The sequence below is a fragment of the Coptis chinensis genome, chromosome 4 (assembly GCF_015680905.1).
Source record: "Coptis chinensis isolate HL-2020 chromosome 4, ASM1568090v1, whole genome shotgun sequence".
Classification (NCBI taxonomy): Eukaryota; Viridiplantae; Streptophyta; class Magnoliopsida; order Ranunculales; family Ranunculaceae; genus Coptis; species Coptis chinensis.
Window position 1 is genome coordinate 24,652,359 of NC_141459.1, and position 22,751 is coordinate 24,675,109.

Genomic DNA, 22,751 nt, shown 5'->3' on the forward strand with positions numbered 1-22,751 from the left:
TAAATAGGTCTAAACGAGATGCAACCCACTAAAATGACGCTTGCAATTAGCTGATCGGTCTATTAAGTATCCTAAGGGTGTGGTCGAAAATGTGTCCGGTAAAGTTCAGGATTTCTACTATCCTACTGATTTTGTCATCCTCAATACGTAAGTCGCTAACGACTCGTCCGATCATCTTAGGGCGCCCTTTCCCGGCAACCGCCAATGCGCTCATTAATTGCCAGCGATGGTTCAATGTCCATGTCTTTTGGCCATCTTGTTTGTTGAAGTAAATGTTTTTAAAACAAAGACACATTTACCCGATTCGTCTATGGATGGAGAGGTTAGCATGATCGAGAGCTTCGCTCGAGATTATTTCAATAACACGTTCCCTGATAATCATATGCCCAAATTTCTTTCCTTTAGAAGTTCAGACTCCAATATTTTCATCCTTACACTAGTCGATACACATATTATGGATGAGGACGAGACAGATGACTTTCTCAAAGATATACTGGACTACCATAGTAATGTGGATATGACCAATCTAGAAGAGGAATTCAAGGAGTTTCTTAGAGCAGGTGATGATTCACCCTATCAAGAACTACTTTGCACAACATCCACCTCGACTCCCCTCCTTCCACCCTTTCAAAGGAATCTCGAGTTTGCACTCGATCCTTTCGTTTCTCCTATGCTTCATAATTTTTTAAATCCACCTAGTAAACAAATACTTCAGAAGAACAAACCATTTGACACCTTCATTTTCAGACTTGAGACAGTCCCTACCTACACCATGAATGAGTTTTGTGCTAAACCCACATCCTCATTGTCTACATGCTTTCCCTCTACAACTTATCCATATCCACCATATTCTCCACAACCATTCACTTTTTCACACTTATTCACTAGGACACCCTCTCGTGCAAAAATGAAAAAGAAGGTGCATGCTAGGTTACGTTATAGGGTTATCCGACTTCGTTTTCAGTTCACTAGGATGCATCATAGGAAATCTTGGTGCTTGATTATGTTTGGATATGTTTTCTGTGATATTTATTTATGGAATGATCCACAACTATTTCGGTTGTTGATATATGATAAACTGCATGCTCATACATATGTTTAGATAAAGTCTCGAGTATCTGACTATAAATGACTCAATTTTTTGTGTTTGGTGCATTCCTTTCATTTCTAGATATTGGTGAATGCACCATTAAGGTAACCGGGCCCTCCCTATGGAGTGTGTGGCTGTAAGTACCGGATCCTAAGTCCACGTTTAACATAATTCACGTTTTCCACTCTTGCATGTTTTCTCGGATTTTTTATTCATGTTTCTCTATGGGGTGAATTATGTCTTTCTTGCTTATTGTTTTTCCTTATAAAAGTAAAAAAATATTAAATAATAAACATAGTAATCTAGGAAGTCTCAGAAATCTGAATTTAAAAGACCCACTGTTAAAAAACAAATTTTCTAAACTTTTGTAAAAATTTGTTTGGGGTGGGGTGTTCGTGTTTCCGCCCTAGAATGTTTTATGTCCCATTAGAGTTGCTTAGGCCGTTTAATTGTATTTCGATTCGGGTTGACATACTCTATGAATTTAGAGTTCATTCGTCAAGATAACGTCGTCATGCACGCACTTCGAGGCATTTTCCACTATCTTATATGTCATCCACGGTCGGAATAGAGTGTTTTATGGATCATTGATTGGAAATTCTCTCCTGATCATTTCCATATCTCATTCGCAAAAAATTGGACCGTAACGGCGGCAATTTTAGTTTGAAATTGCGCCGAAAATCGAAAAAAATTGAAAATTTTGAATTGGGCTTGGGCCCAACCAGCAAGACCAAGACGACCGCGCTCCCTTTACCTCCACACCAAGTCGTGACTTCATCTTCTCAAAACCACCATTAACGACCACCAAGCTTCAAAACCTAAAAAAAAAAAAAAATTAAAAAAGAAACCTAAACTAACCCACGCCAACCATCAAAAATCCACTTCAAATCTTCTCTAAATCCTTCCACCACCATCTCCACCAAGTTAAAAAACCAAAAAACCACCGAAAATTTCAAAATTGTGAACTGTCGCGCCACCACCGCGCCACCACCACTGTTTGTTCCATTCGGTCGACTCAAATACCAACACCACATCCTATTTAAACCCCCACTAAATTCCAAATACTCCAATGGCTCAACAACGTCGAATTTTGCCTGAGCAAGCATTTACTGGCGACCACTTCGCGCCGTTTTACGGTGACGAAATGATTAGTAGAGACTGGAATAACTTGTGGTACTAGACCGAAGCCTTTTACCATGAAGACTTAGTCCGACGGTTTTACAATACGAGGGAATTGGAGGGGAGTAGAATTTTTGGTATGGTGGCGAAGAGGAGGAAGGAAATAACTACTGGGTTGTTGGCTGAGATTCTAGGCATTCCGCCTAGAATCCATCTGGATGCCATGTTACAGGAGTCCCAATATAACGGGGTAGAGCCGTTGATGAACGTGACAGTTACCGAAGGGAACTACAATGCGAAGCTTCGCATTATGTTCGCCAAGCATCCTCAGACACAAACCCGGTGCAGCTCGATGGATTGGTCTAAACGCCCTAGGAAAGGAGAAGGTCACGACATCACCGAATCTGCCTCCACATTTTATGGATACTCCAGGAACAGAAGTACGAGTTCTATATCTTGGAGTTTTTACTTAACATGATTAGGGGAGTAGGGAAGTCTGTTGCACCTCTCCCTGTGTTGATAACCAAGATCATGATGAAGTTGAGAGCAGCTCCGGCGTCTGATAGGATTTACCTCACCCTGCACCGAAATCCTCGTATCTATAAGGATTGTGTCCAACGAGTTTGGAGGTTGCCTGAGGATAGGGTAGAGGACGAGGAGGATGGTGGAAATGAGAATGACGAGGAGGATGGGGGAAATGAGAATGCCTCGGAGGATGAGGAGGACTTGACTTGTTTTGATGCTGATGCCTTGGAGAGGTGTTGGTCAGATGCAGAATGCATGACCGTAATTCATCGTGGCATGTGTTCACTCAACACTATCTGCGAAGACCTCCGGACTCGATAGGCTACTATCCATCATAACTTCGAGATCCGATCCCAGCAGGAGGATGAGCGGTGGGAACAAATGAGGACTGAGCTAGAAGCTCAGCGCCAGTTCCGGACCGACATGCTTGCACGATTCCCACCTCACGGGGATTCTCCTTCTGAGGACACACCATCGAGGCACGAGCGTCGTCGCCGAAAGACGAATGGTGCTGGCCCATCGGGAGCTCAGGAGCCATCTCCTGAGTGTGTGCCCTCCGCTACCAGTACCGAAGTGGTTAGGGATAGTATAGCTTGATGTTTTTGTAGTTTTATTATTGTTAGTTGTTTTAATGTAAGTTTTAATTCCGTAATTTGGATTTTGTAGTAAAAGGGCATTTAATGCCAATATTAATATAATGTCGTTATTTTCATTGTGCGTGGTTGTTTAATGTTGATCCCACCTTCCCAAATTGTTTGGGGGTGGTGTTATCTATTCTAGCATGATTTGATATGACCTTCGTTTTAGAAGTTATTGCGAAGCCAGGGTGAAAATATGGCCGTTTAGGCATATCTATGAATAAGTATCATGGTAGGATGAAATCTCGATAAAATAGGTAGATTCTATCCTAAATTCAACCTAAAAGATACTAGGTTTGTTTTAGAATCAAGAAAATGAGTTGTTTCCGATTTCGGGTTTGGAAATTTTAGTATTTTCGGAAACTGCCGTAAAAACCTTTTGGCAACTTCTCGATCCGTTTTAGCAACTTAAAACCTATATAAACTTCATTCATTCTACACTCACAACCCACACTACACCTAACTTCCATCACTCACCTTTCACTCCCACGTTTCGTCTCATTTTTCGATCTTTAAGATCTCGAGCGCACTTGTGTTCCCGTGAGGAGCGCTCTCTACACATTTGTCGATTTTTGTACAGAGCGCACTCGCTTCAAGGTGAGCGACTCACGCCAAACACTGGAATTCCAAAATCATCGAGCGCTCGCTCCGACTTCCGTGGACAAGAAAAATTTTTCTCATGGTTGTTGCCGGGTCATTCGCACCTATTCCAGAGCGTAATTTTGAGATGACATCTCTTACATTGATACCGGAACAGTCTTTCGAAGATTTGTTCCAAAGCACTACTTATGGTGCTTGGTTTCACGAGGCGATCACATACATTGGCTGGGAACCGCTTATGGTAAGACCCAATGCACTTTATTCTCCAACACTAGCATCTTATTTTTACGATAACTGCATTTTCATTGAGAGACCAGATGGAGAACAAGTGTTCTCCATCAACATTGATGATGAACCAATGGAAATTACCGTGTTCTTGCTAGCATTTGTTCTTGGACTTGCTATGCCCAATGAAATACAAGACCCATGGTGCTATTGGGTAGATAATATGTATGTCTACACTTATGAGTTTTGCATGAGTCCTATGGGGCGTGCATTTTTCGTGATCGAGGACCAAGGGGAATATAACGTCGCCTTTGGTAGCCCCGTCCATGAACATAGGAACTGTTATGTTTTGGATCATGCTAAATATTTTAGGGAATGGCGTTTTTCTTACGTGAATGATGCCACTTGCGCGTCTTCCTTGCTTTAGCCACGGGGCGATATGCCATGACCTTCCCGGAACCTTGATGTCTAGTTTAGCACGAGCCCATAGCATGAGGCATAAGTATCTTCTTATGCCCCGTTCTAATTTCCGTATTATGTTATGTTTCTTTCCTGTTTTTTGTACACGCTTCACGGATTGGATTACGGTTGACATTGTATGCGACCCACCAATAGTATTATTCGATCTTTCCGCGCAATGACTTGGTAAGGGTGGAGGATACAACCTCATCAGGTTGCACCCTACACCCCGCCGCACCAAGTGGCTTTAATAGGTTAGCAATAATAGATGATAAATGGCGGGAAGCCTGGCAAATTATCATGGCATGGCAGGACGCGAGGGAACCTCACTTCTTTATAGAAGAAGATAATGAGCAGGATGATGAATAAGCGGGAGATAAGGTAAGTTTTAATTCTAGTTAGTGTCTGCTTACGTCCCAAGCAATTTGATTCTTGTTAACCCCATAATGGGTGGAACTCTTATAGAGTTCGCGTCGTTTTTATTTCCTATATTAGTACGTTCTAACCTTGTTTTGCAGATGTTCCTGAATTTCATGCGCTTCAATGGTATTTTTCCTGCCCTCTTTATTTAAATGCTTTGAGGACAAAGCATGCTTCTTGTTTGGGGGGGGGAGGCATAGAAACACGTGTAATTAAGGCATCTACTAGGATATAAATATGTATAATATGCATTTGTTTTCTAGTTAAAATTTCAAAATTCAAAAATATAAATAAATAAGTTCATGCTATACACTTAGGAATATTGGTATTGTTTTCCTTCTCTATGCTCTTAATAATCTAGAAGTCTCACGTAGATTTTGCATTAGAATAATTTTTAGAAACTTAGGTTAATATGTAGGTAATAATCTTTGCATCTATCTATAAATATATTACATGAGTATCAATGATTGTTAGCAGTAAGTTTCTGAACTCTAGGCTAGAGTACTTATTCTACAAATCCTGTGAGAATATAGCCTAAAGCCTTATATGAAGCGTCGAAACATTTGAGAAATGACACAAGGGAGAAGTAAAATCCGGATAGAGATATCACACGTCCACTTGCTTGATCACTAAACCATATCATAAGCGAGAATTTAGGCCCTCTTTGGATCGATATAGCCAAAAATTTAAACCTATGAATTATTTTCCGCTAGTCGCCCCTCTGAGCCTTTCTTTAGCCTTTCATAAACCACAAATCCTTTACCCTGTTACAAAACAAAACAAAATAAAAAATTCAACCTACCCAATTTAGATAAGTCTGAGAATAGAATGAGGAAGAAAGAAGAAGAGAAAAACCTGTGTAAACAAAAGTTAGTTAATTGCTTCAGAAAATAAAGAAAAGAAGTTTTCATCACAAGAAAAGAAAAATAAAAATAGAAATAAAATAAAAACTCCAAAAAAAAAAATAGAATAAAAGGAGTCAAAAGCCAAAGAAAAAGGAAAAAAAAATATATATATATGGCTAAGGATGGAAACAGAGTGTAGAAGCAAAAGTAAATAACAAGGTTTTCTCTAAGTTACATAGTATGAAGACTCTATTATCTCAGACTTGTCCTTTTTGAATATCAATTTCCTTCATTCTTAAACCATCTCCTAATCCCCGCAACACCTAATAAAGACCTCTAGCTCAATTAGGAATAGGTTATTGTGATAGTAAGTGGCAGATATGTTTGATCGACTCAGGCTTCCTTGTTGTCATTAAGATTGTAAGGTAAAGTGTGCCCACTTGCACAATCGGAGTAAATAAAACTTGAGTGGAAAAATCAGAGTGTTGTATCTTGACTATTATTGTGAGAACCTACTTAAGGACGCTATTCCGAGTTTCATAAACGAACCTGCTAGGCATTTCATAGTATTACTCATTGTATATATGTTTATTGTAGATGATTGATTATTATGCATATATTAGCTTAGGTTTCGACTTGATTACTCTATATGCATTGCTAGTGAGAGGTATAGTTAATTTAGAGCATGAATAAGGAAACAATAGTTTTATTTCTTAGTCGTTGTAGTATAGATGAAGTTTGTGAGTACCTTCATTGAAAACTCTCACGAGGCTATAACTTCGTCCACTAGGGAATTCCTAGTGGTTTAAGGCCTTGTTGCATATGGTCAATGCAATCGCGACTCAAATAAACGAGTAGATAAAACTCCATTTTTGGTCACTTATTCTAATTTCTCATCTTTGCTTGAGGACAAGCAAAATGTTGTTTGGGGTGGTTTGATAAGAGCCCAAAACTGTAGTTTTAACCCCAGAATATCATACTTTTAGACCAATTATGTGAGTAATAATTAAGAGTTAACACCGACACGTGTTTTATGCATTTCGGGCTTCAAAGTCCATTATGTGCGTAAATGTGCCACTTTAGCGAGATAAAGGAGCAAAGGTCGGTTACTAAGGAGTTCCGTGATTAAAGGCCAAGATTCAAGAAGACAAAGCCTTTCTAAAGCCCGGTCAAAAGCTGAAAAGTCGACGCTTGGCGTAAAATAAAAGACACAAATCAATGAGAACTTCCGGGCGTATCTTTGGACTCAGACCTCGGAATGGGGCCTACCTTATGTCAAAACGACCGGATCGGAAAGAGCTTTCCAATGGTCTAACCTTGATCCAATTAGAGGAGCAGAAGTGGATGAAAAGTCTGTTGAAGCCAACTGCAGCTGAAGAGGCCTTTTTGGACTGAAAGAATTGGGTTTTGGGCCTGATTCTCTGGCCCAAAACATGGTTCCAAGCCCATGCACGATTTTTGGATCTGAAAGTATAAAAACCAAAGCTTAACTCTTTGTTAATGGTAGCTAGTTAGACCTAAAACTATAGATAATTCTAGATCTAGTTTTCATGTAATAAAATTAAGTTTAGTTTAATTTCAATTATTGTTTTAGATTAATCTTTAGAATCATTGTTCTTCATTAGTTTGATAAATAAAATAGCTAGTTTGTCAATTTCGATTCTTGTCATTTACAATTGTCTAGATCTAAATTCCCATATTACGTAGATAGCTAGACCTAGATTAGTTAGATTATTAATTTAGTATTTGAATCATTGTTTTATTATTCATTAGATTAATAAAATAGTGTTCTCCATAATCTAGTTTCATTTCCATTAATTGTTTAGTTTCAATTCGTAGATTCAATTATTTGTCATTATTAGTTTAATTCAATTATTGCATTAGTAGTTTTGAATTGGATTTAAACAAGTAAAGTTCAAATATTTATATCATGTCTTGTTTGAATGATTACGTAATGATTCTCGGCTAAACCTCCATTAGAGGGGGTTGAGAAGCCTTGATGAAAGCTTGATTCCGATTATCATAGAGTCGTCGTAATTTCCTTTCCACTCTAGAAACGATTAGTTCACCATGAGAATGGGTGTAATCGTTCACATGCTAGTTATGAATTTGTAGAAATGCCATGTGTAATTAGGGATTAGGAGTAACCCATTGTTTGCAGGGCCCGATTCAATTCGATTACTGACGATTAAATCGTTAGTAGGACTTAGTCGAGTTAAGGTGGAATCAATCCCCCTCTAACTCCTTATCATAGAATCGACGTAGCATTCCCATAGTTGTTCTAATAGTCGACTAGTTGCATCTTGTGGGTAGTTACATCGTAGTCTAGTTGCCATTTCGTAAATCTCTCATTAGACTTTAAGACCGATTTATTATACGTAGAGAGCACAGCATGCGGAAGGACTAGGAGTGGAACGAATCATCTACTCCACTATATCTCATAGGATTGAGAGTAGAAATCTTTGATAAATATAGACAAATAATAAGTTTTAGTTTACTTACGTTTTAAGTTTCATCGTTCATTTCGTAGGTAAACTTTTATCATTTTATGTTTTATCAGAAGCGTGCAAGCATGTCGGCCCGGAACTGGCGCTGAGCTTCTAGCTCAGTCCTCATCTGTTCCCACCGCTCGTCCTCCCGCTGGGATCGGATCTCGAAGTTAAGATGGATAGTAGCCTGTCGAGTCCGTAGGTCTTCACAGATAGTGTTGACTGAATGCATGCCACGATGAATTACGGCCATGCATTCTGCATCTGACCAACACCTCTCCAAGGCATCAGCATCAAAACAAGTCAAGTCCTCCTCATCCTCCGAGGCATTCTCATTTCCACCATCCTCCTCATCCTCTTCCCTATCCTCAGGCAACCTCCAAACTCGTTGGACATAATCCTTATAAATACGGGATTTCGGTGCAGGGTGAGGTAAATCCTATCGATGCCTGAGTGCTCTCAACTTCAAAGATGATCTTAGTTATCAACACCGGGAGAGGTGCAATAGACTTCCTACTCCCCTAATCATGTTAAGCATAAACTCCAAGATACGAACTCGTACTTCGCTCCCGGAGTATCCATAAAATGTGGAGGCGCTCGGACCGATATCGTGACCTTCTCCTTTCCTAGGGCGTTCACCAATCCATCGAAAGCCGCACCCGGTTTGGTTCGAGGATGATGCTGGCGAACACAATCTGCGAAGCTCGCATTGTAGTTCCCTTCGAATGCTTGTCACGCTCATCAACGGCTCTACCCTATTATATTGGGACTCCTCGTAACGTGGCATCGGATGGATTCTAGGCGAATGCCTAGAATCTCACCCAACAACCCAAGAGTTACTTCCTTCCTCCTCTTTTGCCACCATAACAAAATTCTACTCCCTTCCAACTCCCTCGTGTTGTAGAACCATCGGACTAAGTCTTCGTGGTAAAAGGCTTCGGTCGAGTACCACAAGCTATTCCAGTCTCTACTAATCATTTCGTCACCGTAAAACGGCGCGAAGTGGTCGCCAGTAAATGCTTGCTCCGGCAAAATTCGACATTGTTGAGCCATTGGAGTGTTTGGAATGTAGTGGGGGTTTAAATGGGATGTGGGGTTGGAATTTAAGTCAACCGAATGAAACAAACAGTGGTGGTGGCGCGGTGGTGGCGCGATAGCTTGATTTTTTTTTAATTTTCGGTGGTTTTTGGTGATTTAACTTGGTAGATTTGGTGGTGGAAAGGTTTTAGAGAAGATTTGAACTTGATTTAAATCTGGGTGTGGGTTTAATTAGGTTTCTTTTTTAATTTTTGGTTTTAGGTTTCGAATTTTTGGTTTTGTTTGATAATGGCGGTTTGAGAAGATGAAGGCACGACTGTTGGTGTGGAGCAAGGGCGCGGGTGCGCTGCAGGTGCGCGCGAGTTGGGCCCAAGCCCAATTCAAAATTTTCTAATTTTTCGATTTTTCGCGCCACTTCAAACTACTATTGCCGCTTCGTTACCGGTCCGATTTTTGCGAATGAGATATGGAAATGATCAGGAGAGAATTTCCAATCCAATGATCCATAAAACACTCTATTCCGACCGTGGATGACATATAAGAGAGTGGAAAACACCTCGTAGTGCGTGCATGACATACGTTATGCGAACAAATGAACTCTAAATTCATAGAATATGTCAACCCAAATCAGAATACAATTAAACGACCTAAGCAACTCTAATAGGACATACAACATTCTAGGACGGAAACACGAACACTCCACCCCCAAACAAATTTTTTACAACAGAGTTTAGAAAATTTGTTTTTTTAAGTGGGTCTTTTAAAGTCAGATTCCCGAGACTTCCTAGATTACTATGTTTATTCTTTAATATATATATATATATATATATATATATATATATATATATATATATATATATATATTTTTTTTTTTTTTTTTTTTTTTCTTTTATAAGGAAAAACAATAATGAATAAGGACATAATTCACACCATAAAGAAATAAGACTAAAAAATCAGAGAAAACATGCAAGAGTAGAAAACGTGAATTATGTTAAACGTGGATTTAGGATCCGGTACTTACAGCCACACACTCCATAGGGAGGGCCCGGTTACCTTAATGGTGCACTCACCAATATCTGGAAATGAAAGGAAATGCACCAAACACAAAAATTGAGTCGTTTATAGTCAGATACTCGAGACTTTATCTAAACATATGTATGAATATGCAGTTTATCATATATCAACAACCGAAATAGTTGTGGATCATTCCATAAATAAATATCACAGAAAACATATCCAAACACAATCAAGCACCAAGATTTCCTATGACGCAACCTAGTGAATTGAAAGCGAAGTCGGATAACCTTATAACGTAACCTAGCATGCACCTTCTTTTTCATCTTTGAACGAGAGGGTGTCCGAGTGAATAAGTGTGGAAAAGTGAATGGTTGTGGAAGATATGGTGGATATGGATAAGTTGTAGAAGGAAAGCATGTAAACAATGAGGATGTGGGTTTAGCACAAAACTCATTTATGGTGTAGGTAGGGACTATCTCAAGTCTGAAAATGAAGGTGTCAAATGCTTTGTTCTTCTGAAGTATTTGTTTACTAGGTGGATTTAAAAAATTATGAAGCACAGGAGAAACGAAAGGATCGAGTGCAAACTCGATATTCCTTTGAAAGGGTGGAAGGAGGGGAGTCGAGGTGGATGTTGTGCAAAGTAGTTCTTGATAGGGTGAATCATCACCTGCTCTAAGAAACTCATCGAATTCCTCATCTAGATTGGTCATATCCACATTACTATGGTAGTTCACTATATCTTTGAGAAAGTCATCTATCTCGTCCTCATCCATAATATGTGTATCGACTAGTGTAGGGATGAAAATGTTGGAGTCTGAACTTCCAAAGGAAAGAAATTTGGGCATATGATTATCAGGGAACGTGTTGTTGAAATAATCTCGAGTGAAGCTCTCGATCATGCTAACCTCTCCATCCATAGACGAATCGGGTAATTGTGTCTTTGTTTTAAAAACATTTACTTCAACAGCAAGATGGCCAAAAGACATGGACATTGAACCATCGCGGCAATTAATGGCGCGTTGGCGGTTGCGCCGAAAAGGACGCCCTAAGATGATCGGACAGAGTTGTTAGCGACTTCCTCAGATCGAGGATGACAAAATCAGCCGGATAGTAGAAATCCCGAACTTTTACAAAGACATTTTCGACCACACCCTTAGGATACTTAATAGACCGATCAGGCTAATTGCAATGTCATTTTAGTGGGTTGCATCTCGCCTAGACCTATTTGTCTATACAAATAAAACGGGAGTAAGTTAACACTAGCCCCCGTGTCTAATAACGCGGTTGTCGATAGGAATCTCCTAAGGTGCATTGTACAAAGATGATCTAACCGGTGTCCTTGTACTTAACAATTCCATTATGTTGAGATAGAGTTGGGAATTGTTACATTTAAAAGCGTCTTTTGGTATGTTGGTCTTACGTCTAGTAGTACACAACTCCTTAAAAAACTTAGCATGGTGTGGTAGCTTTTTAATAGCTTCGAGGAAGGGAAGGTTTATAGTTAGATTCTAGAAAACGTCCCTAATCTCCTCATAATTTGTATCCCTAGTTAACATGGCTAATTTTTGTGGAAACGGTGGTTTCTCTCTATATTTAGCAATTGTATCACCTGGATGTTTAACCTTGGCTTTCTGTTTCTTAGGTTGTGTTGTAACTGGTACCTCTACAGTGGTAGGCTCTTCAGTTTCTATTTTGGAATCTAGTAAAATAACAGGTGTAGGGGCTACTGGTGGGGTAACTATAGGCATAGTTACTTTGTTATCAACCACTCTGCCAGAACAGAGAGTGGTGATGGCATTTAGCTCACCTACATTTTCATATTCATTACTAGTATTATCGGTTACTTCAAAGGCTATGTTTGTTGTTTTAGGATTATGTATTGTGTGACCTGGAAACACACCTTTGGGGTGGGCTTTATCTTGGGCCAACTGTTGGCTTAAATTATTAACGGATTGTAGAAGCTGTTGGTTAGATTGAGCCATGGTTTGGAAAAGTTTTTGGCTCACTTGTATGAAGGTGTCAAGACGATCCGGTTGTGTGGGTGTAGTAGTCACGGGTGGTGTGACTGGAACTATCTCGCGTGAATTATTTATGGGCGGATTTTGATAGTTATTATTTACCGGAACGATACCTCTATTAGCATTATAATTATTATAACTACCTTGACCTTGTGCTTGACCTTGTCGAGGTTGCACTTGGTTGTTATAATTATTATAATTACCCCTCGACTTGCCCTTATCGTGGTGGAGCTTGGATAAAACTGTGCGTTGGCCTAACATATTGATTATTGTACCCTGGAGGTGTGACGTGTTGGGTATTTCGCCAACCGAAGTTGGGATTTTGTCTCCAAGGGGCGTTAGGTTCACTATTAATTGAACAAGCCTGTTAAGTAGGCTATAGGACGTGGAAGTCGGGATGCTTTCGGGGCTCAAACAAAACTACATAGATTTGAATTTAGATTCATGACGGGGATAGGCTTTTGTTGAACGAAATGGCCTCTACCTTTTAGTGAGTGATTCGATTAGAGTTTTAAGCTCGGGATCGTTTTAATTTCAAACATACCGGCCTTTACTTGTATTAGAAGAACTAGCGGAGCGGTGGATATCATCACTACCCCCTAGTTGTTATTTAAACTTAGTTTGATCCTCTAAAATTTATAAGCCTCCGAGGCTCCTTTGCTTAAGAAACTACCCCCATTCATTATGTCTAGGACTTCTTTATGGTGGTGTAGAAGTCCTTTGAAAAAGGCACGAACTAACGTGTCTTTCTCTAGGTTATGGTGTGGACACTCTATAAGGAGATCGGTGAAACGATTCCAAGCCTCTGAAAATGATTCATGAATATTTTGTCAAAAGAAATGAATCTTGGAAAGCATCTCATCCGTCTTTAGGGGTGGGTAAAAATGTTCCATAAACAGCTAAACAAGTTTAGCCCACGAGTCCACAGAATTAGGCGTTTGGGCAGTTAACCAAGACGCCGCCTTATCGGCTAAGGTGAAAGGGAATACCCTCAGTTTAATTTGTTCCGCACCAATCGTAGGATGGTGGAATGTTATTATGACTTGTTCAATCCTACGCATGTGCTGATAAGGTTTTTCATGAAAAATGGGTAACAAATTAAAAATATTTGGGGGGATTCGGAAATTCCCCACTGGGTCCGCTAGAACGATGCAAGATTTGGGGTTATCGCTCAAGGCTTTGTAGAAGTCAGAGAGAGGAGTCTCTCCTTCTTCAGGCATATTATCAGGTGGTGTGTGTGAAATAGTAGCTAGAGGTGTAGTGGGTGGTATACTAGATAGAATTGTTTGTTGACGTTGTTGTGTAATTACGTTTGGTGTTTTTGTTCGACCAGACCTTAATCTCATACAAGGCTAAGACCAAACTTAGCTAAACACATTAACACTCCAAACAATTCTGATATACTAGTATAAACCTCTAACAGGAGATGCGAGGTGTGGAAGAAATGAATACCTGATTGCGTCCTTGCTTCGCTTATGAATAGCATCTTGTTTACGCATGTTCAGTGTATATAACTAGTTAGAACACTGAAAAACTTGAAAAATCAAAGTTTGAATCAAACCTGTGGAAATCCGGCAAAATTCAGCTCAGGGTGCGGGTGCGCTCACTTTAGGCGTGGAGTCGCTCGATGTCGATTCAAGTTCTGATGTTTGGTGGTCACGCGCCACGGCTCGATAAATTGGCGAGAGTCGCGCTCCTTTTTGAAGCGAAGTTAAACTCCATGCAATTTTTTTTTCCGAGGAAGTTTAATGCTGAAAAAGACAACCACAGTTAGAATCAAACAAGGGTGGGTGGGTGAAATGGGACTTTAAGAAAAGGAGTTATACTATGAAAACAATGCAAAAGTGAAACTAAGATGGCAGCGGCGCTATTTGATAAACATAAAAATGGATAGTTTTACTAATTAAATGAATAAAGCGATGAAACTCAAAACGTAAGTAAAACTAAACAAGATTATATGCCTAAATTTATCAAAGATTGTTCTACTCTCTATCTATTGAACAGATATAGTGGAGTAGGAAGTTCGTTCCACTCCTAGTTTTTTCACATGTAAATGTTCTTTACGTATAAATAATTTTAACTAAAGTCTAATGAGAGATTTACGAAATGGAAACTAGACTACGATGCAACTACCCACAAGATGCAACTAGTCGACTATTTGAACAACTATGGGAATACTACGTTGATTCTATGATAAGGAGTTAGAGGGGGATTGATTCCACCTTAACTCGACTTAATCCTACTAATCCTACTAATCCTACTAACGACGAATCGTCTTAATCCGAGTTGAACTGCTTCGCAGAACAATCTGGTTACTCCTAATCCCTAATTACACATGGCATTTCCACCAATTCATAACTAGCATGTGAACGATTACACCCATTCTCATGGTGAACTAATCATTTCTAGAGTGGAAAGGAAATTACGACGACTCTACGATAATCGGAATCAAGCTTTCATCAAGGCTTCTCAACCCTCTCAAATAGAGGTTTAGCCGAGAATCATCACGCAATCATTCCCAATGGAATTCAAACAAGACATAATATAAAGATTTGAACTTTACTTGTTTAAACTCAATTACAAACTACTCATGCAATAATTGAATTAAACTAATAATGACAAATAATTAAATCTAAGAATTGAACTAAATAAGTAAATGGAAATGAAACTAGATTACCAAGAACACTATTTTATTAATCTAATGAATAATAAAACAAATGATTCAATACTCAAGAAATAAACTAATTAATTAATCTAAAACTAGATCTAGAACAAGATATGAAAAACTAATTAATTAACTAATTGAAATTCTAAAACTAAGTTCTAAAACTAATTAATGGAGGCTAACTAATCTAGGTCTAACTATCTACGTAATAGGGGAATTTAGATCTAAACAATTGTAAATGACAAGAATCGAGATTGACAAACTAGCTATTTTATTTATCAAACTAATGAAGAACTAACAATGATTCTAAAGATTAATCTAAAACATTAATTGAATTGAAGCTAAACTAAATTAAAAACAATTAAATCTAGATCTAGAATTATCTATAGTTTTAGGTATAACTAGCTACCATTAACAAAGAGTCAAGCTCTTGTTTTTATACTTTCAGATCCAAAAATCGTGCATGGGCTTGGAGCCATGTTTTGGGCCAGAGAATCAGGCCCAAAACCCAATTCTTTCAATCCAAAAAGGCCTCTTCAGCTGCAGTTGGCTTTAACAGACTTTTTGTCCACTTCTGCTCCTCTGATTGGGTCAAGGCTTAGACCATTAGAAAGCTCTTTCCGAGCCGGTCGTTTTGACATAAGGTAGGCCCAATTCCGAGGTCTGAGTCCAAAGATATGGCCTTCAGAAGTTCTGCTGACTTTGAGTGTTGTTTCTGCCCGCGTCGACTTTTCAGCTTTTGACCGGGCTTTAGAAAGGCTTTGTCTTCTTGAATCTTGGCCTTTAATCACCGAACTCCTTAGCAACTGATCTTTGCTCCTTTATCTCGCTAAAATGGCACATTTCTACACATAATGGACTTTGAAGCCTGAAATGCATAAAACACGTGAATCGATTAACTAACTAATTATTACTCACATAATTGGTCTAAAAGTATGACTGTTACATGGTTAAAACTACAGTTTTGGGCTCTTATCAACATACTAAAGTTCCACCTTTGCTGGTCATGCTTTCCCTGTTCTTATGGTAACGATACACTAATGGACATGTATAATTGAATTTGTACCCCACCTAATCCATAAATCTTCTTCCTTATCTAACAACCATATGCAATTGTTCCAAGATTTGGCTAACTCAATCAGTGTGATTTCTCACAAAGACCTTATTCAAACAAAAAACATATAATTTTAACAAATCATAAAGAGAAAAACTAAAACTTATAAGAAGGAAAAGTACCCTGTCTGTTATGAAATGTTCTGTCAGATCAACATTCATAAATTCAATCTAGGGTGTCTCCCTGGGATTTCCGAAGCTGAACCATAAACAATGATGGAGCAACCTCAAAAATCTAGGCAAACAAATAATTTGAAAGAAGTATTAGTATCTGTAAATGAAATACAGCAATGAGACTTCTAGAAGCACAATTTCTCTAACTAAGTAGTACATTGACTCAATCAAAGACAATTCCACCAAGGACTTATGATTTGAAGAGATACACCTCTGTTGTAATAGATAAATGGCCTTTCCGTCCAGTTTTCTCCCCTTGCAGTTTCATCTGAGGGTAACAAACAAAATTGCTTTTAACAGAAATAGAAGAAGAACACCCCATAGATAATAATCATCAATACAACTGAGCCCACCATACATGAAAACACAGTTCTGTGGGGGAATACATGAAGGTAAATGTTATTCTCGTCGTGACAGAGAAAAAACACCCCCCACCCCTTAAAAAAAAGTAATATTAATAATAATAATAATAATAATAATAATAATAATAATAACAATATAGTACATAAATAATATGAATACCATAACATTATCAATCCTACAATCAATGGTTTTCAACATAAACGGTGAATTAGCAACCTAAGATATTATAAATTTGTAATCCAACATTGATATGGTTCGAACTCAAGCTGCATAAGTGATATATTGCAGATATAATGAGTATATAAACATTTTGATTTTGCAGAAAAAGAAAAAGAAGGAAGTCTAACCACTTGGTATAAATTTTTAAGAGATAGCATAACAAAGAACAAAGAAGGGGGTTTGTGTACCTTGTACTTATTTTTCTTCACATTGAATCCCAAAGGCATGGTAACTTCCTCAATTTTCAAGACTCTCATTAGCCGAGCACATTGGAGCAAATCTTAACCTTCTTAGTTTTGACTTTGTTTGCACTCCATCCAGGAACATTTAACTGAGAAATACATTACTCTTCTTTGTTGCAACCTATGCGTAAAATTATCCAACTCGAAGGCTCTGGAAGAGGATGCGGAGAAGTAAGAGATTTTGGGGTTTTGAATGAGTGGCGGAGAAGAAAGAGGGTCTGGGGTTTTCGTTTTACAACAAAATTCTTTCCTAACCATAAGACTTCATTGAATGCCACAAAAAACTTTATTGAACACCCAAAGCTCCATCCACATCCAACAGGTTTGCTTAAACCCCAAAAGCCCAATTGTCCAGTCTCTAGAGGTCACCTTTTCCTCTAGGGTGAAAGTGTGAAATAGTTTGTTGCGGTGTCATTCACCCTCTGCCATGCTAACTTAAACAAGCTCTCAATATCCAGAGAAGCTGCAACTTGCAGAAAATAACGCAAACAATCAACCCATGCTAGACCACAATAGTAGCAAACCCAAGGGGAGAAGAAACGACATTATGCATATAGAATGGGCACTCAGCCAGAGTCCCTTGATCATACCACCCAATTGATTAGCATTGTGACTCCTGAAAATAAGTTTGACATACCTGACTTTCAAAGATTGCGGGTGATGCAAAGACCACTATAAAACTTTACATAGCAACAAAGTTAAAGAGGTACAATCATGGGCTTCTTCAAAGGGAAGAAATTTGCCAAACCCAAGAACAAAATATCTATTGACATATAATTTAAACATGATTAATTAACATATTAGCACCTAACAACTTTTGATAAGCAAAAAATGATACCTAGAATAAGCTCCATAACAGCAGAGATTTTCTAATGGCACTAATGTGTAATCTTTAGTTTCTTTAAAACAAAAAATCTATAATTTGTTAACCGGATAGATGAACGAAAAAGAAAGTAGGCGAACTATCTTAATAATATTTGCATTGCATTAGTAAGCAAAGTAAAAACAATTACCAGCCATTCTCGGTGTCCTTGAAGACCGTCAATGTCTAGAAGTTTTACAGCGACAAACTGAGCCTTCAATCCTTGTCGTAAGTTCTCAAATAAGTTACTAATATATACTAAGAGTAACTTCGCTTGCAAAGGTTAAGAGGTTAAAATGGAGTTGTATATTCGTGATCTAGCTCTACAAACTTATTCTTGTCAAATATTTTTTAAAGTTCTACACTCAGAAGGTCTCACAGATAGGCATTTGTGCCAAAACAAAAACCCATAAGCTAAAAAAATGATAAAAACAAATATGAACTACTCAACCAATTTACTGGGTATAAAGAAACTATATGGGTATAGTAATTTTTCATGAAAAAACTAATTGAATGAGTAAAAAATAACTTAATGAGTTTGGGAAAAAATAAAACCGGACATTGTAACAATTTGCTAACATGTTGTTATTCAATAATCTTGTTGAATATAATATAACCTAATTGTCAGCATCATAATTCTTAACCATTATCTAAACCGTATCCACTAATTAGAGAAATCAACCATCCACTGGATGGGATAAACCCCAATTATTTATACTAATGAGCAAAGAAAAAAAAATTTGTAAAAGCAAGGAAAAACTCATCAAGTTTGTAAGAGGATGCAAGAACTTACAATAAGGAATCCATATATATGTTGGTGTTAGCTTTGAAATATCAACCAATTCCTTTATAATTAGTTACCTGCTGAGAACAGAGATCCCGAAACTAATGAGCAAAGAAAAAAATATTGAAAAAGCAAGGAAAAATTCATCAAGTCTAAGCCCTAAACACAGGGTTCATGCCGTAATTAAGGTATTGAGATTGATTCCCATTACACTCATGATTGTGTTAATAGCAATGATTCCTTCGCATCCTGATTTTAATGCCACCCTATCTGGCTATAAAGACATCATTAAATAGAGTGAATATATGTATGGAAAACATTATAGGTTTAAGTTCTTGCAAATAAATGTCAAGAGAGAACTTCTTGGGCAAGAAAGAACATTATATAAAATTATACAGATTTTCGGGAAAAAAAAAACATTGATGGCTGCTCCATTGATGGTTACTACTCGTGACCATATTCTTCATTAAATGTGTCTATCCGAATAAGTATTTTAATGGAGATGAGGTTAAAGAGATGGGTGATTCTGTGAAGTCTTGTTTGTTGGATGATTCATTAGCAGACAGTGTTAGAGAGTATGATTCTGAGATAAAGCAAAATATTCATATACCAGAAAAGGCTATAGAAATTACTCAAGCGAAATTAACGAAAAAAAAAATTACTCAAGCGAATAGTTTAGAAGAATGGGCTGTATATGTAGATACCTTGAAGCCCGAAACATCCCATGGAATTGAGCATGCAGCTAATTACACGAAAGAACACAACACTTCAATATTCAAAGCACTTCAAAATAAAAATAAAGAAAAAAAATAAATTGGACTAAATCACAAAAGTATCACTAAAGAAGGATATACCCGTATATACTCTATAGAGACGTAACGTACTCACATGTTTCCTACAATGTGATCACTTAAGCAAAAAAGGTGCCCCTGCATCCAAAAAGTTACAAAAACTATTAATCTCCACTTCGAGATTTATTCATTACTCTTGTAAGTCCACAGAAATAAGAGTAATGATTGGATTACAAAAAAAAAAAAAAAAGCTTACCAATTTGGAGACGTTTAATTTACAAATCATGGCCAAAATCATAAGTCTTGGCTTTAGTGAATGGTGAAGAGTCATTCAACAGTAATAAATGATTTTTTTCCAAGTTAAACTTATGAATTGCAATAGTATTAAAACAAACAACCACAGAAACGTAAAGGTCTACCCATTCCATCACATAAGTTGAACTTACATAATATGTGTTTCTTATTGCCATTGGCTAATGGTGCTTTCTGCCTTCTCAATTGATGTTCTTCTCCATGACGCTTCTTGGTCCAAAATTTGAACTTGATATATTTTATTTAAGCAATCTACACCCAACACCTTTGAAGTCATCAACTAAATTCATTGCAATATCTTGCTGGGTGATTATCCATTAGGCATCGGGGTACCTAATTATTCAAAGCAACATAATAAGTTGAGCACCTTTGTACATGGCCAAAAAAATAACTCATGTAAATGTTTATATTTATATGGATTAAGTCCCATAAGCGGTTCTACTTACACAGATATTCAAAGCATAACTTTTCTAAAAATAATCTCAATAAGACCTTAGAGACAAACTTCAAATATTGAAAATTATCATCTGGGAAACATCATTCAGTCTATTGACTCAGTTCCAAGTGCATCTTATAATAAGCACAGAGACATATTTGGTTATAGCTCACGTTTGCTAAAGATCTTGTAGTGTCAAATCTAGCTAAACTTCTTCGGATACTTGCAGAGTGAGTTAGGATAGCCTATTTTATGCAAAAGTTCCGATCGACATATTGTTACAAAAGAAAACCTATGTCTAGTTAAAATGTGTTACAATTCCCACTTCAAGTCATGTATATAGTGAAGTTCATTACCTGGGAACCTTATATTCAGGGTAAAGTTCTGCGAGTTTAGCTGCAAAGTCACTCCAGTGGTTTATGACTTCGACACACAGGTGCCTTCCTGATGCCGATAAATTTTCATATAGCAGAATTCGAGCAAGGGGCCATATCTTTGACATTAACAGGTCCCATGTAAAAATGCCCATACTCTTCAGTGGAACATGTACCATAAAGTAGTGATAAAAAACTAAACAATAATACCAGATACGATAGATGGCATTAATTCAGATAACTTGCAATTGATTACTCTTATCGGTCTGGCCATTGCAATCACACGTAATAGATTAGTAGTTAAAACTACAATATGATACCTTCAAGAAGGAGAAGTAGCATTATCATGCTGGCATTAAGGAGTGGAGGAATAATAGGTCCCAATACAAAGCCGGGATGGATGACTACCACATCCAAACCTGTATCTTTGGCGAACTCCCATGCAACCTTCTCCGTAAACCCACTAAAATTAAAAACTAACAATAAAATCCTTGTTCAGTTCAATAGAATCACTTTTGAATAATTTTGGTAAAATAGAACCCATTAATTAGTGGGTAGTGATTTACCAAAATTTAATTTCTTTAACAGAGATTTCTCAGAGGAGAAAACTTTAACAACAATGCAATCAAATGAAAACACCAATGGGAACACTAACCTAATTTCTAGTGAATCGTCAATGGAACAATATAGGAAAGTTGAAGTTAAATACCAACTTTTTTTTTGGTCAAGAGGGAAACACTAACCTGCAAAACAAATAAAATGGGTAAAAAGCAATATGTCATTGATGCATATTATGAAGAAAAATCAAACAAAAATTGCTTCAGAACCAGAAAAATTAGAATTATAGGAAGATAATGAACGAACTTACCAGAAAGGTGATCCCTCAGGGTGCCATTTGGTAGAAATTCGTAGACCAACATCTGTTTATACCCAATAAGAACACAAAAAATATATTTCTTCTCCAACAAATTTCATTACTCGATAAAATAAACCATGCAACAACCTAGTAGGGTTTATTGCTGAACCGAAGGAGATGAAGTGCGTATCTAATAATTCCATAATGGCAAGGAAGCACAGAAAGGCTTGGTAATGCAGGAAAAGAAAAACAGATAAAGTACCTGTTCATCTTCTTCATCACAATATCCAATCAAAGAGACCAGGTTCCGGTGATGTACTCCTGATAGTAACTCAATTTCTGATGATTCTCTTCTTCTTCTTCTCCAAATACATCTTACTCTGAAAAATTCATTTTTTTTCTTCTTGAGGGAATGGGGGAGAGAAAGAGGCAGAAGCGATGTTGGCAGCGTAGATTTTTTTTTTTCACAGGCTATAGAGAGTTGGAGACCGAGTGATTGAGATTTGAGAATAAAGGTTTTCGGGTTTTCGTGAATTTGGAATTGCTAATTTTCTTGTTTTAACGCCTACTTTATCGTAATTAGTCTGTACACGTGGAAACTCTAACAACGCTTCCTCAATTGAGTAGGCGAGAGCTATAATATATATATAAAGATTATATTTGTTTAATCCTTTAATCCTTTGTCTATTTAGATAACATGCATGACATGCGGGTGTTTCTTTTGTACCTATGAAAAGGCGTAGCTTCATCTTAAGAACGATCATCCTAAGATAGTAAAGCAACTCTAACTAGAAAGTAGTAGAATGAGAGCATCTCTATGACTATTCTTTATATCACCTCTCTCTATATTAAAGCAGAATACATCTGACATGGATAGTCTCTATCCTAGGTGGCACTCTCCCAAGAGAGAGTGAAGCCACATGGACACTCTTAATAATTATATCTTTGTGTATTTAGTTTTTTAATTAAACTAGAACTTATACTAAAAAAAAATAGTAAACAAATATAAGCACAATTAGAAATCAATTCTAATTTTAATCAATTTAGACACACGTACGATCACCCCAAAAAATA

The 22,751-nt window shown here is 37.5% G+C and overlaps 1 long non-coding RNA gene across 1 annotated transcript in view; it reads right to left on the minus strand.

Annotated features, from left to right (window-relative positions):
* Positions 1 to 22,019, minus strand: part of LOC147502841 (uncharacterized) — a 32,242-nt gene extending 10,223 nt beyond the window's left edge. The window contains exons 1-9 of the long non-coding RNA XR_015220068.1: positions 21,940 to 22,019; positions 21,690 to 21,741; positions 21,142 to 21,564; positions 20,146 to 20,344; positions 19,763 to 19,837; positions 19,613 to 19,650; positions 18,918 to 18,988; positions 17,209 to 17,878; positions 16,650 to 16,706 (exon numbers count right to left, since the gene is read on the minus strand). This is a non-coding gene — a long non-coding RNA (uncharacterized LOC147502841). The remainder of the gene's footprint in view (positions 1 to 16,649; positions 16,707 to 17,208; positions 17,879 to 18,917; positions 18,989 to 19,612; positions 19,651 to 19,762; positions 19,838 to 20,145; positions 20,345 to 21,141; positions 21,565 to 21,689; positions 21,742 to 21,939) is intronic.
* Between the last annotated feature and the right edge of the window lie 732 nt (positions 22,020 to 22,751).